Raw genomic sequence first — 16,556 nt, 5'->3', positions numbered from 1 at the left:
AGATACTGCCTCCAGGAAAATTACAGAGACCTTTGGAGAAAAGAGAACCACTTGTATCAATATCAAGAGTTCAGATGGAAACCCAGTTCTAAGCAAAGAAGGGAAAGCAGAAAGGTGGAGGGAGTATATAGAGGGTCTATACAAGGGCAATGTACTTGAGGACAATATTATGGAAATGGAAGAGGATGTAGATGAAGATGAAATGGGAGATACGATACTGCGTGAAGAGTTTGACAGAGCACTGGAAGACCTGAGTCGAAACAAGGCCCCAGGAGTAGACAAAATTCCATTAGAACTACTGACGACCTTGGGAGAGCCAGTCCTGACAAAACTCTACCATCTGGTGAGCAAGATGTATGAGACAGGCGAAATACCCTCAGACTTCAAAAAGAATATAATAATTCCAATCCCAAAGAAATCAGGTGCTGACAGATGTGTAAATTACCGAGCAATCAGTTTGATAAGTCACGGGTGCAAAATACTAACGCGAATTCTGTAAAGACGAATGGAAAAATTGGTAGAAGCCGACCTCGGGGAAGATCGGTTTGGATTCCGTAGAAATATTGGAACACGTGAGGCAATACTGACCATACAATTTATCTTAGAAGCTAGATTAAGGAAAGGCAAACCTATATTTCTAGCCTTTGTAGACTTAGAGAAAGCTTTTGACAATGTTGACTGGAATACTCTCTTTCAAATTCTGAAGGTGGCGGGGGTAAAATACAGGGAGCGAAAGGCTATTTACAAGTTGTACAGAAACCAGATGGCAGTTGTAAGAGTCGAGAGACATGAAAGGGAAGCAGCGGTTAGGAAGAGAGTGAGACAGGGTTGTAGCCTCTCCCCGATGTTATTCAATCTGTATATTGAGCAAGCTGTGAAGGAAACAAAAGAAAAATTCGGAGTAGGTATTAAAATCCATGGAGAAGAAATAAAAACTTTGAGGTTCGCCGATGACATTGTAATTGTGTCAGAGACGGCAAAGGACTTGGAAGAGCTGTTGAACGGAATGGGCAGTGTCTTGAAGGGAGGATATAAGATGAACATCAACAAAAGCAAAACGAGGATAATTGAATGTAGTCGAATTAAGTCGGGTGATGCTGAGGGAATTAGATTAGGAAATGAGACACTTAAAGTAGTAAAGGAGTTTTGCTATTTAGGGAGTAAAATAACTGATGATGGTCGAAGTAGAGAGGATATAATATGTAGACTGGCAATGGCAAGGAAAGCGTTTCTGAAGAAGAGAAATTTGTTAACATCGAGTATAGATTTAAGTGTCAGGAAGTCGTTTCTGAAAGTATTTGTATGGAGCATAGCCATGTATGGAAGTGAAACGTGGACGATAAGTAGTTTGGACAAGAAGAGAATAGAAGCTTTCGAAATGTGGTGCTACAGAAGAATGCTGAAGATTAGATGGGTAGATCACATAACTAAGGAGGAGGTATTGAATAGAATTGGGGAGAAGAGAAGTTTGTGGCACAACTTGACTAGCAGAAGGGACCGGTTGGTAGGACATGTTCTGAGGCATCAAGGGGTCACCAATTTAGTACTGGAGGGCAGCGTGGAGGGTAAAAATCGTAGAGGGAGACAAAGAGACGAATGCAATAAACAGATTCAGAAGGATGTAGGTTGCAGTAGGTACTGGGAGTAGAAGAAGCTTGCACAGGATAGAGTAGCGTGGAGAGCTGCATCAAACCAGTCTAAGGACTGAAGACCACAACAACAACAACAGTCAACAAGTAAACTAGCGCCTTTGGGGGACTGAGAATCAGCAACGGGTGACTGTGTGGAGTGCGATGTCCAAGGACGGAACGATCGGAGCGATATTCCTTGATGGCACGGTGACTACCGAACGGTGTGGGAGATGATTTCGTCCTCATTATCCAAAGTGAACCTGGTTTCGAAAATATGTGGTTCATGCAAGACGGAACTCAACCCCATCGAAGCAGGAGAATGTTTGATGTCCTGAAGTAGCACTTTAGGGACCGCGTTCTGGCTCTGGGGTACCCACAGGCCACTGCCATGGGTCTCGATTGGTCGCCAAATTCTCCAGATCTGAACACATACGACTCCTATTTCGGGGCTGTGTTAAAGACAAGGTGTACAGCAATAACCCCAAAACCATTGCTGAACTGAAAACAGCTTTTCAGGATGTCATCGACAGCATTGATGTTCCGACACTTCAGCGGGTCATGCAGAATTTCACTACTCTTCTGTGCCACATCATCGCCAATGATGGCAGGCATATCGAACATGTCATAATCTAAATCCGAATGTCGGTAGTGACGTTTACATATTGAATAAGGTGTGCACATGTCTTAGTTTGTAACTAATTTACGTTTTTCCCACGTAGTTCAAATATTGTCACCCTGTATTAACAATTCTGGCAAATACTTCTGAAATAATAAACAGTTTACTTACATTTTTTCTACCTGTCTCGTTTTCAATTGCCGCCCTTTATAACTCTGCTATCTGCCTTATAGTATACAGTATTCCTTTACAGCTGGATGTCCGTACGAGCACAGATACCAAACTCAAAGTAGGTCGGAAGAAAATTTACTCCAATCCATTAGGGAAGAAGAATTCATCCTTAGGGATACATTTACATGCTGTGATCTAGAATGCAACTGAAATTTCAAGCTAATCCTAATGATTAAGTAATACATGAGGGGTGTTAAATAAGTAATGCAACACTATTTTTTCTCAGCTACTTTCGGTTGAAGTGGAATTTGCTGTGAGACATCGTTCAATATTTCCGCTGCAGCCCCCCATAGTTTCATGAAGTTCCGATAGGTGACGGCACTATACATAGCCTTCAAAATGGCGTCTGTAACGGAGGTACGTTCCAAGTGGAGAGCTGTCATCGAGTTTCTTTTGGTGGAAATCCAGAGCATCGCAGATATTCATAGGCGCTTGCAGAATGTCTACGGCGACAGGGCAGTGAACAAGAGTACAGTGAGTCATTGGGCAAGGCTTCCGTCATCATCGCAACAAGGTAGCGCATCTCCCGTGTGCCAGCTGGCAGTTGTGACTCTTGCGATGTCAGAACGTGCGGACACCCTCATTCGAGGTGATCGACGGATCTCAGTCGAACTCCTCATAGCACAACTGTAGGCCTATGTTGACAGTGCTGACACAACCGTCCCCCAGTTGGGGTGCTCAGGTGTGTGGCCGCTGGGTTCCTCGTCGCCTAAGAGAAGACCATGCAGAGCAACAAAGGACCATCTGTGCGGGGTTGATTGCGTGTCACGGTGGAGGTTATTGATGCAGCAAGACGTTGGCTCAGACATTGACCGGTAGAGTGGTACCATGCGGGCACACAAGCCCTCCCAAGAAGGTGGCGTAAGGCCGCTGCATTGAATATACATTATGTTGAAAAAATAGGGTTTTATGACTAGTGGTATTTTAGAATCATGAATAATACCAACCTGCTATCAGAAAGAAATGTGTTGCTTTACTTATTGAACGCCCTTCGTACTTTGGAAACAATTTTCTTCATAAGCCTGATAAATCTTCAGCACTCCATAAAAAAATAAAAATACGAAGAAAGAAAGCAATACATGACTATAATGTTACGAGTAAATAGCGCAGTTAACCCCATGTGAAGAACGAAATGAAGTAATCTTAAAAAAAAACTACTGGACGAATAAAAGTCGTAGTTCAACAGGGTGATTTTGCTAAATGGAGCAGCGTGGGATTAGCCGAGCGGTCTAGGCGCTGCAGTCATGGACTGTGCGGCTGGTCCCAGTGGAGGTTCGAGTCCTCCCTCTGGCATGGTGTGTGTGTGTGTGTGTGTGTGTGTGTGTGTGTGTGTGTGTGTGTGTGTGTGTGTGTCCGTAGGATAATTTAGGTTAAGTAGCGTGTAAGCGTAGGGACTGATGACCTTAGCAGTTAAGTCCCATAAGATTTCACACACATTCGAATTTTTTTTTTTTTTTTTTTTTTTTTTTTTTTTTGCTAAATGGAGACGAACTGCAGGAAACTATCCCTGAGACGATAAGGAGGAAAAATGTTTCATATGTACGTCTGGCCGGAAATATATTCCACTTGAAGGTGCAGACAAAACATCTTGGAAAGCGATCCCAGTATCAACACCAGGGAGGTGACCCACGGCATAGTGTGAGCCAGACGACCATGTGGAACATTCTACAAGACAACTGACACCATTCGTATCATTTGCAGCTCTTATTATCTAAATAGTTGCATCCATGGGGATGGTTTTGTCACTGGTTCGTCCCACAGGCCACCTTGGTAGTGGGGTTCCTGTCACCCATGCTATTAACAGACGAGGCTACTTTCACGAGGGGCAGTTTCGGCTAACCTTCACAGCTCCCACATAAAGGCTACAGAGAATCCCCGTCGTATGGAGGTAGCGAACTATCAGTATCAGCTCATTCTCAATATTTGAAGGGGACTGTCGGCCACCTACTCCTAGAGCAAGTCATCCTTCCACAACGCCTAACAGGCAAGGCATATCTGCGCTTCCTGTGGGTAGCCTTGCATGCTCTGCTGGAAGACGTGCCTTTAGTGGTACGAACGGTAATGTGTCTATTGCCTGCCTGGTTAGCAGAGAGGTCTAACGCATGGCTTTCCGTTGTGGGAAGGAGCGCCTGGTCCCCCGCACGACTCCGCCTGGCGGACTTGTGTCGAGGTCTGGTGAGCCGGCCAGTCTGTGGATGGTTTTTAGGTGGTTTTCCAGTTGCCTTGGCGAATGCGGGCTGGTTCCCCTTATTCCGCCTCAACTACACTATGTCGACGATTTCTGCTCAAATAAGTTCCCCATGTACGCGTACACCAACATTACTCTACCACACAAACATAGGTGTTACACTCGTCTGGTGTAATACGTTCCCTGGGGGAGGCGAGGGGGGGGGGGGAGGGGGGGGAGGTCCACCAGGGCTGAACCGCACAATAACCCTGGGTTTGGTGTGGGGCGGCGGAGGGGTGAAGTGGACTGCAGCACTGCAGCTGCAGTGGGGACGGAGCCTCTTCGTCGTTTCTAGGTCCCCTGTTAACATACAACATGCAACAACATACACTCCTGGAAATTGAAATAAGAACACCGTGAATTCATTGTCCCAGGAAGGGGAAACTTTATTGACACATTCCTGGGGTCAGATACATCACATGATCACACTGACAGAACCACAGGCACATAGACACAGGCAACAGAGCATGCACAATGTCGGCACTAGTACAGTGTATATCCACCTTTCGCAGCAATGCAGGCTGCTATTCTCCCATGGAGACGATCGTAGAGATGCTGGATGTAGTCCTGTGGAACGGCTTGCCATGCCATTTCCACCTGGCGCCTCAGTTGGACCAGCGTTCGTGCTGGACGTGCAGACCGCGTGAGACGACGCTTCATCCAGTCCCAAACATGCTCAATGGGGGACAGATCCGGAGATCTTGCTGGCCAGGGTAGTTGACTTACACCTTCTAGAGCACGTTGGGTGACACGGGATACATGCGGACGTGCACTGTCCTGTTGGAACAGCAGGTTCCCTTGCCGGTCTAGGAATGGTAGAACGATGGGTTCGATGACGGTTTGGATGTACCGTGCACTATTCAGTGTCCCCTCGACGATCACCAGTGGTGTACGGCCAGTGTAGGAGATCGCTCCCCACACCATGATGCCGGGTGTTGGCCCTGTGTGCCTCGGTCGTATACAGTCCTGATTGTGGCGCTCACCTGCACGGCGCCAAACACGCATACGACCATCATTGGCACCAAGGAAGAAGCGACTCTCATCGCTGAAGACGACACGTCTCCATTCGTCCCTCCATTCACGCCTGTCGCGACACCACTGGAGGCGGGCTGCACGATGTTGGGGCGTGAGCGGAAGACGGCCTAACGGTGTGCGGGACCGTAGCCCAGCTTCATGGAGACGGTTGCGAATGGTCCTCGCCGATACCCCAGGAGCAACAGTGTCCCTAATTTGCTGGGAAGTGGCGGTGCGGTCCCCTACGGCACTGCGTAGGATCCTACGGTCTTGGCGTGCATCCGTGCGTCGCTGCGGTCCGGTTCCAGGTCGACGAGCACGTGCACCTTCCGCCGACCACTGGCGACAACATCGATGTACTGTGGAGACCTCACGCCCCACGTGTTGAGCAATTCGGCGGTACGTCCACCCGGCCTCCCGCATGCCCACTATACGCCCTCGCTCAAAGTCCGACAACTGCACATACGGTTCACGTCCACGCTGTCGCGGCATGCTACCAGTGTTAAAGACTGCGATGGAGCTCCGTATGCCACGGCAAACTGGCTGACACTGACGGCGGCGGTGCACAAATGCTGCGCAGCTAGCGCCATTCGACGGCCAACACCGCGGTTCCTGGTGTGTCCGCTGTGCCGTGCGTGTGATCATTGCTTGTACAGCCCTCTCGCAGTGTCCGGAGCAAGTATGGTGGGTCTGACACACCGGTGTCAATGTGTTCTTTTTTCCATTTCCAGGAGTGTAGAATGTGTCTATTGCATGATGGTGCTCCAACTCACTGCCCAGCTCATTGATAATCCCATTCCACATGAGATATTCTTTCTGTCAAATTTATACGTTAATTCTGTATTCACATTTTTTGTGTTGATCCAGTTTATTAATCGTACTTATTGTAAATTCACATCAGATCTCCGTATTTTCAGACCAGTGAGTCTACTTCTCTTCCACCAAGTTTCCAAAGACTGTAACTTTCAGCGGGCACAGTTCGTGCACCGTGACAAACTGCAATAACTGCACTAATACGGCACATGAATATTAAACATTGATACAACGTTCATTTTAAGTGGCAAGTACAGAATTTAAATATAATCTACAATCTTTCTCTGGTAGAATAATGCATTTGCAGCCATCTTGCTACACCATCAAGTGAGGGCATGGGACACTGTTGTTGATGATCTGATCTATGGTTGGCACATTCGGATAAGAGATCCTGTGGTGCTGTCGGAGAGGAATCTGATTAGTAAACCTTCTCTCCTTTGATACCGACTTTCCGGAGATCCATATATTTTCTGAAAGCATATGTCAAAAATAGAAAAACTGTGAAATCGTAGGGGTAGAGAGACAAACGTTTAGGAGCTACAGGAACCACAAATTATCAGTCTAGTGTTGCAAACTTGGAATCAAAAGTCGCTAAAATGCTCGTTTCATGTGTTTATATGAACTAATAATATGGTAAGAAGTTGGAGATCTCAACATAAAAGATGAAACAACTCGCGGAAAAGAAACGATGTGCGTTGGGCTGTTGAAAATGTGATTTATTATTTGCTGACTTCAAACAAAATCTATTACAAGAGACAGTCAATGAGCAATTCATCAAATAAACAGTGAGGCGGGCAGAAAGACAATTCACAATGGCTACGTTTTACAATAACGATAACCTCACACTTTGCACACCCATCATTTGTCAATGAATGGAGGCAGGTGCATTCGCCATTCCAGGTTCGTCTTCCAAGTATCCGCTGTTATAAAAAGCATGCTTAATCAAGCTCTTGAAACGAGGGGCGCTAAAGCTGAACTGATGTAGAGAAAAGGATTCCAGCGCCAGAAAACTATCACGATGCCAAATGTGTTCCCGTGTCTCGATAATGATTGTGTCCGTTATGTAACGAACAGAAGATTTGTAGTGTCTGAAAAAATGAATTTGCTGGATCTTTCCCGTATATGCTTCAGGTACGAGTTCTTTGTATGACTTTTGCTATCAGTTACTTCGGAAGCAGACAATGCATGATCTTTGTTAGAGCATTATGAATGCGCTAAACACAGAATTTTCTTCCTGTCATCGGGCATGTTTGGCCCAAGGTAGGCGCACTCGGCCATAATGCGTCCCGTTAAGGCCGTTTCAGGTCTGCTTACGACATGTTCGCTGTTTTTCCAGCACATTATCTTATATTCGGAGGATCTGCCGGCTTTGACTGCGTGAATTTTCCCGCTGGCTCGGATACAAGCACACATGTCAGCAACAGTATCTTGTCTTCCATTGGAATCACAGGCATAATCACTAAACTGTGTTGTGTTGCAGAGACTGACTCAACAACAGTGGAAACAGTTGTTGTTCCTCTGGTTCGCAGCATTCGATGACCATGTAACTCTTTGTCAAATCTGCTTTGGTCAGCACTGAAGACACGTGTCGGTGGAAAGTATTCTGTAACGATGAGGTTGCGAATCTTCGCAACAAAATCATCACACGCTTGCGATAAATTTACCTCCTTATCCTGCCGACTGTGTGCGTTATTCCTTTGTCAACAATGTTATTCTGCTTCTTGAAATGATATACCTAGAAATCAGAAGCTTTAAAATCGACTGTACTTTGCGGATCCATCGTATCTTAAGTTGTGGGGCCCATAGTCACAATGTCCGGTCGTGAATAATTGCTCCTTCTCTTTCCTCCTCTTTGAATTTCTGCAGGACAGCCTGGCAGATTTTTTGGATCGATGGAGTATTCATCTTTTCAACTAAACAGACACTGTTTTTGCCTTGTTTCACAAATTTTATTATTAATGTTTTTAACAATTACCTATGGGATTACACAGTTCAGCAATTACACTAACATGATAGGACTAAAGTTGTGCATTAGCCAAGAACTTTTTATCTGCTGATGAACTGAGACCCAAGGTTTTACTTCTATCCTGGAGATGTGATATCATCCAAAAGAAATGAATAATTGAATTGGGTTTGCTTGTTTAATAATAGGTGTGGGGATGCACTCATCTGTCTTTCAATTTCCAAAATTTCTAATTGGTTGAATGTAGCCCCCTTTTCCTTTGTGCGTAAGACTTGTACATTTATTATGTATTTGTGGGTATTGTTCAGGCAATGTTCTGCAAACAATGAATGAGGCTTCTTCAATCTCTAGCTTCTATGGTGTTCTTTAAGCCTAGTGCAGACTGACCTCTCCGTCTGCCCAATGTAACAAGACTGACGCTCATGGCATGTGATTTTATAAACCCCACTTTTTGTGATGGCTGTTTGTTTGTTTTTTGCATTGAACAGGCAACTTCCTATAGTCTGATGGACATAAAAAACAGTTGATTCAATTAAAATTATTCAATTTTTTCTCCAAATTGTGCAGAATGTCCATGTTCTTAATTTTCTTGAACTGATTCATTACTGACAAACGCGACAGACGTTTTGTCCAAGGTTCGCCTGTCGTAGGATCTGTAGCCCACTACACTAAGGCGCGCTGCTTCTAAGCAGTCCAGTCCTCTGCTGTCATTTCTGCTGGATCATTACGCTTTCGCCTTTTGGGCGAGGGCATATATTCAGATGCCGATGAACTCGAAGCAGACGGAGGCAACTGTTACGACGAGCATTACTGTTCATTATCGACCATCATCTCCAAAGCCCATTTCCTCGTCCCATTCTTCACCATCGCCTCCAGCAAGTCCTAATGTCCCGATCTCTTCCACAATCTCCATACGATTTTCCAGGAGAGTAGTTTGTTTTATCATTTCCGATTCCTGGATCTTCGGAGACCAATTGCTTGTTCCGAATCGTGAGCTAAGACAGCCACAACGACTTTCAGATCCATCTGAATATAAGAAGAAGGCATACAGTACGTTAGTACTTGACAGCAACATACAAGCAATAGAGGCGCCTTGATGGGAATACGTCCATCTATACACGCTTTATTGGTACTTTGTGTGTCCAATAGCTCCTAAACGCTTGTCCCTTTGCCCCTAAGATCTCACAGTTTTTCTACTTCTAACATAAGCTTTCAGAAAATACATGGGTTTCCGGCAAGTCGGTAACAAAGGAAAAAAGGTTTACTTGTGAGAAGTCTAGGTATCAGCATGTTTCATCCTTCTATTCTCATAGTCAGCAATAACAACGCAAACAGAACACTCCAGCGTAGAAGCAGTTGTCGCAGTAATTCACACAGATCAAGCACACACCTGAGCCACTACATCTACATCTATGTCCATACTCTGCAAACCACCACGAATTGCGTGGAAGGGGGTACGTCCCATTGTACAAGTTATTAGGGTTTCTCCCCATTCCATTCTCGTATGGAGCGCGGAAAGAATGATTGTTTGAATGCGTCTCTACGTGCTGTAATTATTCTAATCTTATATTCACAATCGCTAAATGAGCGATACCTAGGGGGTTGTAGCATATTCCTAGAGACACCGTTTAAAATCAGTTCCTGAAACTTTGTTAGCAGGCTTTCTCTGGATGGTTTATGTCTGTCTTCAAGAGTCTTCCAGTTCAATTCCTTCAACATTTCTGTGACTCTCTGCAAAGGATTAAACAAACCTGTGAGCATTCGTGCTACCCTTCTCTGTATACGTTCAGTATCACCTGTTACTTCTATTTGGTACGGATCCCACGCACTTGAGTAGTATTCTAGATGGGTCGCACTAGTGATTTGTAAGCAAACTCCTTTGTAGACTGATTGCACACACTCAGTATTCTACCAATAAACCGAAGTCTACCACATTGCTTTACGCATTCCATTTCATATCTCTACAAAGTGTTACACCCAGATATTTGTACGAGTTGGCCAATTCCAGCTGTGACTCTTTGGTATTGTAGGCGCAGGATATTACTTTTTTTCTCATTTTGTGAAGTGCACAGTTTTACGTTTTTGTACATTTAAAGCAAGTTACCACCCTGAGGAATAGAGAGACTCAGCCATAACATTTCAGTACATCGTGTAGAAGACTACAAATTTTATAAACCATTCGAGTTTAAATCAATGAACAAGTAGTAAAATTCTGCTGACACTGAAGCTCATCCCAGTCTCGGAAATGCCACAGAAAATCAGATCGCCTATAACTCTTACCAGACCCTTGTTGTGGAACTCCCACAATGCACCATTAGAAAACACCTGGTATTTTAGTTACTACTAGATAGTGTGTGTGTGTGTGTGTGTGTGTGTGTGTGTGTGTGTGTGTGTGTGTGTGTGTGTGTGTGCGCGCGCGCGCGATATATATGTAGAGTGCTGATAGAGTTTTGTTGTGCCCTCAGCAAACACGGGCAGGCTGGAACAACGTGTTCTACGTGACTGTGGCACTGTCAGTGGTGGCATACCTGGTGTATGCTATCTTCACATCAGCGGAGGCTCAACCTTGGAACGATCCACCCTCAGGTGAGTCTCTTTGTGTTTGTTCTTGTCGCATTTAATTGCGCTCCAAACAAAAATGAGAATACGTCAATCCAAGGCATCAGCTTATGTCGGGAGGCGTTTTACCTTTAACTTTGTTTTCTTGGTACCAAATTGTTCATGCCTTAGTCTTTGATCTGAATAGTCAGAAGACATACAGTGTTAAAGGTCTTATTGCTCTGGAGAGTGGTTTTGGATAGTGTGCCTTACAATGCAGTCCCATCAGAGCACAGTCCTAATTAAAGCTGTACTTCCTTTGGACTCACTCTTTGAACAGTAAAGAACCAGATATATCAGTACATAGTTTAGCAGTGGTGGGGTACTGATAAAATTCACTCAGGGTTTCAAATATGTCAAGTGGCTTAAAACTCATGAGCTTTCCACCAATCTCTCCTTCGCCATTATCAAGTGGCGACTATTGCGTGGTTTCTGCTGCCACCCATATATAGTGGCGCTACCATCTGTGATGTCACTGGATCAGAAATTTTCATCTCGACTGCTTCGTTTATGATTCTATCTCAGAAACTATTTGTTGCTTTAATAAGAGATGTTTCATCAAATGCAGTTTGGTATTCCAGATACTGCTGATTTCTCGGGATACTGTAGGCAGAAACGCCTCTCATGTGTTATGTGGCGCTGATCAATACTGTGTATAATCTAACATAAAACTGTCCATACTGCGACAGGATTCTGTATGTTCCTAACATTATGAGGCCTACATCATCTTTCACAGTGCTAGTGAGTTGTCGAAATTTTTCTGAAGGCCTGAATCGATATTCTGCCTTCTTAGTGAGCCACGGAAAGCCAAAAACTTAATCTGCTTCAGGTTCTCCTTGTGCGGGTCTCCTGCTTACAAGTCTTCGGTGAAATGATACGTGAAATATGAACATGAGAGGTGTTTTCACCGCTGGTATTCTGAGAAATTTGCATTAGCAGAACATGGTAAGGAAACCAAATTGCAATCGATGAAACATGTATTATTAAAAGGACAAGTGGTTTCTGGGACACAATCAAAATGCTGAAAACACTCTGCATTTAAACACAGCTTGGGACTTGACCATCGTACGGTTAAAGTGAGTGCATGGTTGCATGAACAAACTTTACTCAGATGGCACTGGACTGAGCCACAGTGAAGTCACAGGAGGCAGTGCCGCTATATAAGGATGGCGGCAGCAACCATATGTTAGTCACCAATTGACGATGGCCAAAGAGAACTCGGTCAAAAGCTTGTGGATTTTAAACCACTCGATGCAGCTGCGAGCCAGAGAGAATGTTATCAGTAAACACACAGTTTCGAAAGGATTGCCTTTTGTACAAAATAAGATAGCTGTACCTGTCCAGTGAAGTGGTTTCACACAGGTTGTCATGACCATTGCTTCTTGAGCTTCTGACTGGTTCACTCACTACCAACTAAGCCTTTTATCCTTGATTCTTGAACTTTTGAATGGTTCACTTGCCACCAGCTAAGTATTGTTCCCCAGGTAGACACAGTCATCATTTTTCAGATCAGGAAAGAAATATAAATCACAGCTGAACCTGCAAAAGTTGTAAAATAATCAAACGTTTTTTGTATGATGTATAGCAGAGTGAAAATTCTACAAATTTTATTTATTTGTACTCAGAGATTCAGAATCATTGAATATATTGCACAAATTATAATGTAGCCAATTTGACAATTGCAGTCTATTGACAGGGCATACTTAGACAGAGTTGGTACATTTGTAATAGTGCATATTCCACCTACCTCCTGCCCCACAGCACTGTATTCTGGATAAATTTATATTAGCATAATGACGAGAATAATGAGAGTCTACTATTGCAAATGTTGATTTAGTTTTAATGTATTTTGTGTGTAACACAGTATCCATGTGCTGCCAGTCTGATCCAAAATATTGTTAAAATGTTTCTTCTTCATAATCGGTGTCTTGTCATTAGTGTACTACAAAGTAATGTGTAAATACTTATTGCAAATGACCTGTATGGAAAAAGTATTTCTACAGATATAAATTGTAATTTAATTGTGGCATTTTGTTTATGTATAGTAGTTTCTGGCCAAACCCGATTTTGGGATGAACTAGTTTCACCTAGGTCAAGTTCGTTCATCCTGTTACCGATAGGATAAAACAGTTTAGCCTAGGTCGAGTCGGTTTATCCTAGTTTGTATCTTCTATAAGCTTTAATCAGTAATTTCACATCTATCACTAGGTTAGCTGACATATATCCATCCACAGAAATCACCTTATCTGCAATTTGTTTATTTACTTATTTTTGCAAGGTTTACTTTGGTGGCACTTAGAACTGCAGAGTACTTTGTTTTTCTTACAATTGCATTTGTTTGTTGTACAGTTTTTCATGCAACTGCATTTCATGAAACCTTGCCCTGAGTCAATAGAATGTTTTGTGGCTGCAGTCCTTAAAGGTATTTCAATATCCTGGTTAATATCTACCACATCTAAAAACTTCTGAATGCAGATGTCTAAATCAATTCCAAAAAAATAAAAAAGAAGTTCAAACGAATATTTTTTAATATTTCATTATAAAAAATTATGGAAAATTTTAATAAAACTATGCCTGCAATAATGTTTTCGAAGTATGCCATGTTTGGTGACAACTTTGTAGAAACTCCCACCAGTTTTTTGAAGTATTACTCCGATTATATTTTGAAGGTCACCTCTGCTTTACGTACATCTGGAATAGGTATGATTATGTTGCCTCCAATGTCAGCTGGTGGATGGGATTTTTCAAAGGAAGCTTTCATTCTTTTACCTTGTTTTTCTAAATTTTCTGTCACAATTTTTCTAGCATTTTGAATGTTGTTTGTGTCAATTTTTACAATGTTATCATCACTGTCTTCATACTGTTCAGTATTGCTGTCATCTTCGATTGCCTTCTTTAGATCATCTTCATCCTGAATATCATTTATGATTTCTTGAGGCAACGAGGAAGTGGAAAGTCCTACTCTAGGTTCAATTGTGAATAATGCTTTGTAAGGTGATTTTTTATGTCAAATTGGTAAGCTCGATTTTTCATTAATTGGACATACCTTTATCCTTCTGACCACTTCATCAAATTGTTGTCCTTTAACCAAGAACTTATCATATTTTCAATGTCTTGGTTGGCACATTCAACTGAACCCTGACTTTGGTTGTGCCTTGGTATTCCATGCAGTTTTCAGTTCTGACCAAAGCTTTGCGAGTTCACTTATAACATTATTGACAAATTCTCTGCCATTGTCAGATTGAAGAATGCATGGTGCCCCTACAGTTACGAATATATCATTCAAATGATAAGCCACTTCTTCATCCTCTCTAATGTTGACACACAAAGAAGAACAAATTATGTGAGATGGTCTTGGTAAACTAGAATGAATTTTAAATTCCCATTTGGTTGTGTCTGGAAATCAATCAAATCGACTTGGCATCTGCTATTCATTTCTGAATGGAGAATTGGCTTTGAAACTAGCCCTCTTTTCTTTTTTGTCTTCTTTTGTTGACAAAAATCACACATTGATAAATAGAGACATATCATTTCCTTTGTGATATTGACATATTTTTTGATGTCTTGGCTAACATTCTATCATGACCACCGTGACCCACAGCTACATGAGCTGCGTCAATCAATCATAAAGTTCATCAGCTGGAACAAAGTATTTTATATTCCCTTCACACTGTGCAATGAGTTTCTTCAAGTCGCCAATTTTCAAAACAGCAAATCGTTTCAGTATTATTTTTTTTTAATGATGTTCTTTTTTCCAACTTTTCCACGTCTTCTACTTGTTTAACCAAATCCGCATATTCGTCTACTGATAACATTTTATAATGAGAAGACCTTTTGTTTTCACTCAACAAAATTTCCTCCAGAACCATTTCTCTGCACAGCTTTTGATTGGCTTGACTACTACACAAAGGCTCATCCATAATGAAACACCTCACAATAATTATACTAGGATTACAATAAAATCTTTTAAACGCAACCAGCAACTTAACATGCACACTCGTCAATGCAAAATACCGTTCAAAACAAAGAACAGTATTAGCGAAGAGTGGCTGAGAGGCGCGAGGGGCGAGCCCGAGATGATTCGGGGATTCCCCATTCATACAGGCAGCGAAATGCTTTCCGACTAGGCAACATTAGTTCAGACTAGGACGTAACAGTTTATCCTAAAGCATGTAAATTCTAACTAGGATAAACTGATTCGACCTAGGCTAAACTGTTTTATCCTATCGGTAACAGGATGAACGAGTTTGACCTAGGCAAAACTAGATCATCCTAAAATCGGGTTTGGCCAGTAACATAGTCACTTCATTGTCCAGCCTTCCTCTGATACGATTTGATACTTTTGGATGATGCACTGTTTGTAATAGTATAACTTGTGTGATAGTTTCCTGTGCATTTCATTTCTGAAATTCAAAGTTGTCATCTGATAATTATTGTGTAAGAACAGTACCAGCTTACAATACACAATAGCTATCATAGCATCCATTAACTCATTAACCACATTTTTCTTGTTTCAGAGAAAACAGCTGAAGTGAAAGGCCAGGATGGTATTGATAATATAACATTCAACAGCGAGGATGTGCGCCATGGAGGACTGCGATCCTTTGACACATAGCGTTTGTAATTTTTGCATCAACATTCCTGATTCATTTGATTACATCGTGTGACAGACACAAAAAAGGAAACTCTGTAATGCAAATTGCTCACCTACATCGCACTACAGAGTCCTTCATTCATCAGTTGAGGGGCTAGAATTCTAAAGGAACATATCATCAATGTTTACAGACTTTAACAACTTTTAATGCATTGTAAATGTGTTCTAAACTTAGTCGCTGTTCTTGTTGTGATAATTTGTGTTGAGGCAGTTGATGTATGCTAGACCCAAGTACCCATGGGCATCACCAACACTAAATTACTGGAGGGAATGTCTCGTTAGATAGGGTATAGATCACAAGGGGGTCTAAGCAGGAGGAGAAATAATATGTATAGACCATATTAGGCTACATGCTATATTTAGATCAGTTTAAAACACTGTTGTTAAATTCCTATAAACTAGGCGTTCTACTATATTGTAGTTGAAAAACTGAGTAAACTGGAATACTTTTGTAATAAATATTTACTTTTGATCTGATGGAATAACATTTTTCCAGATACATAAGCAGGAGACCCAGGTTCAAGTCCCAACCATGGCACAAATTTTAGTTCATTGCTTCAACTTCTATCCTTATAGAAGAATCATTCTCTGGCTTTTTTTTTTTAAGTCAACATTGAATAAATAGCAATTCCTCTTGACACATGCAATGACTATAACTTTGTCATTACACAAAACTGGACTGTAAGTGATAGTTGTGTGGTATTCGACTGTTAGCCAGCTACCACCTGGCCACCCCTCATACATACTTACAGTACAACCAAACAGATTCATGCTTATCTACCCTGCTCGCTCATCACTTGTAGTCACGC

General features: G+C 42.4%; 1 pseudogene; it reads left to right on the top strand.

Moving 5' to 3' along the window:
- The window catches only part of LOC126418685 (sialin-like), a 297,589-nt pseudogene extending 281,410 nt beyond the window's left edge, over nt 1–16,179 (top strand).
- The last annotated feature ends 377 nt before the right edge of the window (nt 16,180–16,556 follow it).

This window comes from Schistocerca serialis, chromosome 1 (genome assembly GCF_023864345.2).
Source record: "Schistocerca serialis cubense isolate TAMUIC-IGC-003099 chromosome 1, iqSchSeri2.2, whole genome shotgun sequence".
In the NCBI taxonomy this organism is placed as follows: domain Eukaryota; kingdom Metazoa; phylum Arthropoda; class Insecta; order Orthoptera; family Acrididae; genus Schistocerca; species Schistocerca serialis.
The sequence above is the reverse complement of the archived record's forward strand: the minus strand, read 5'-3'. Positions and strand labels throughout refer to the sequence as shown.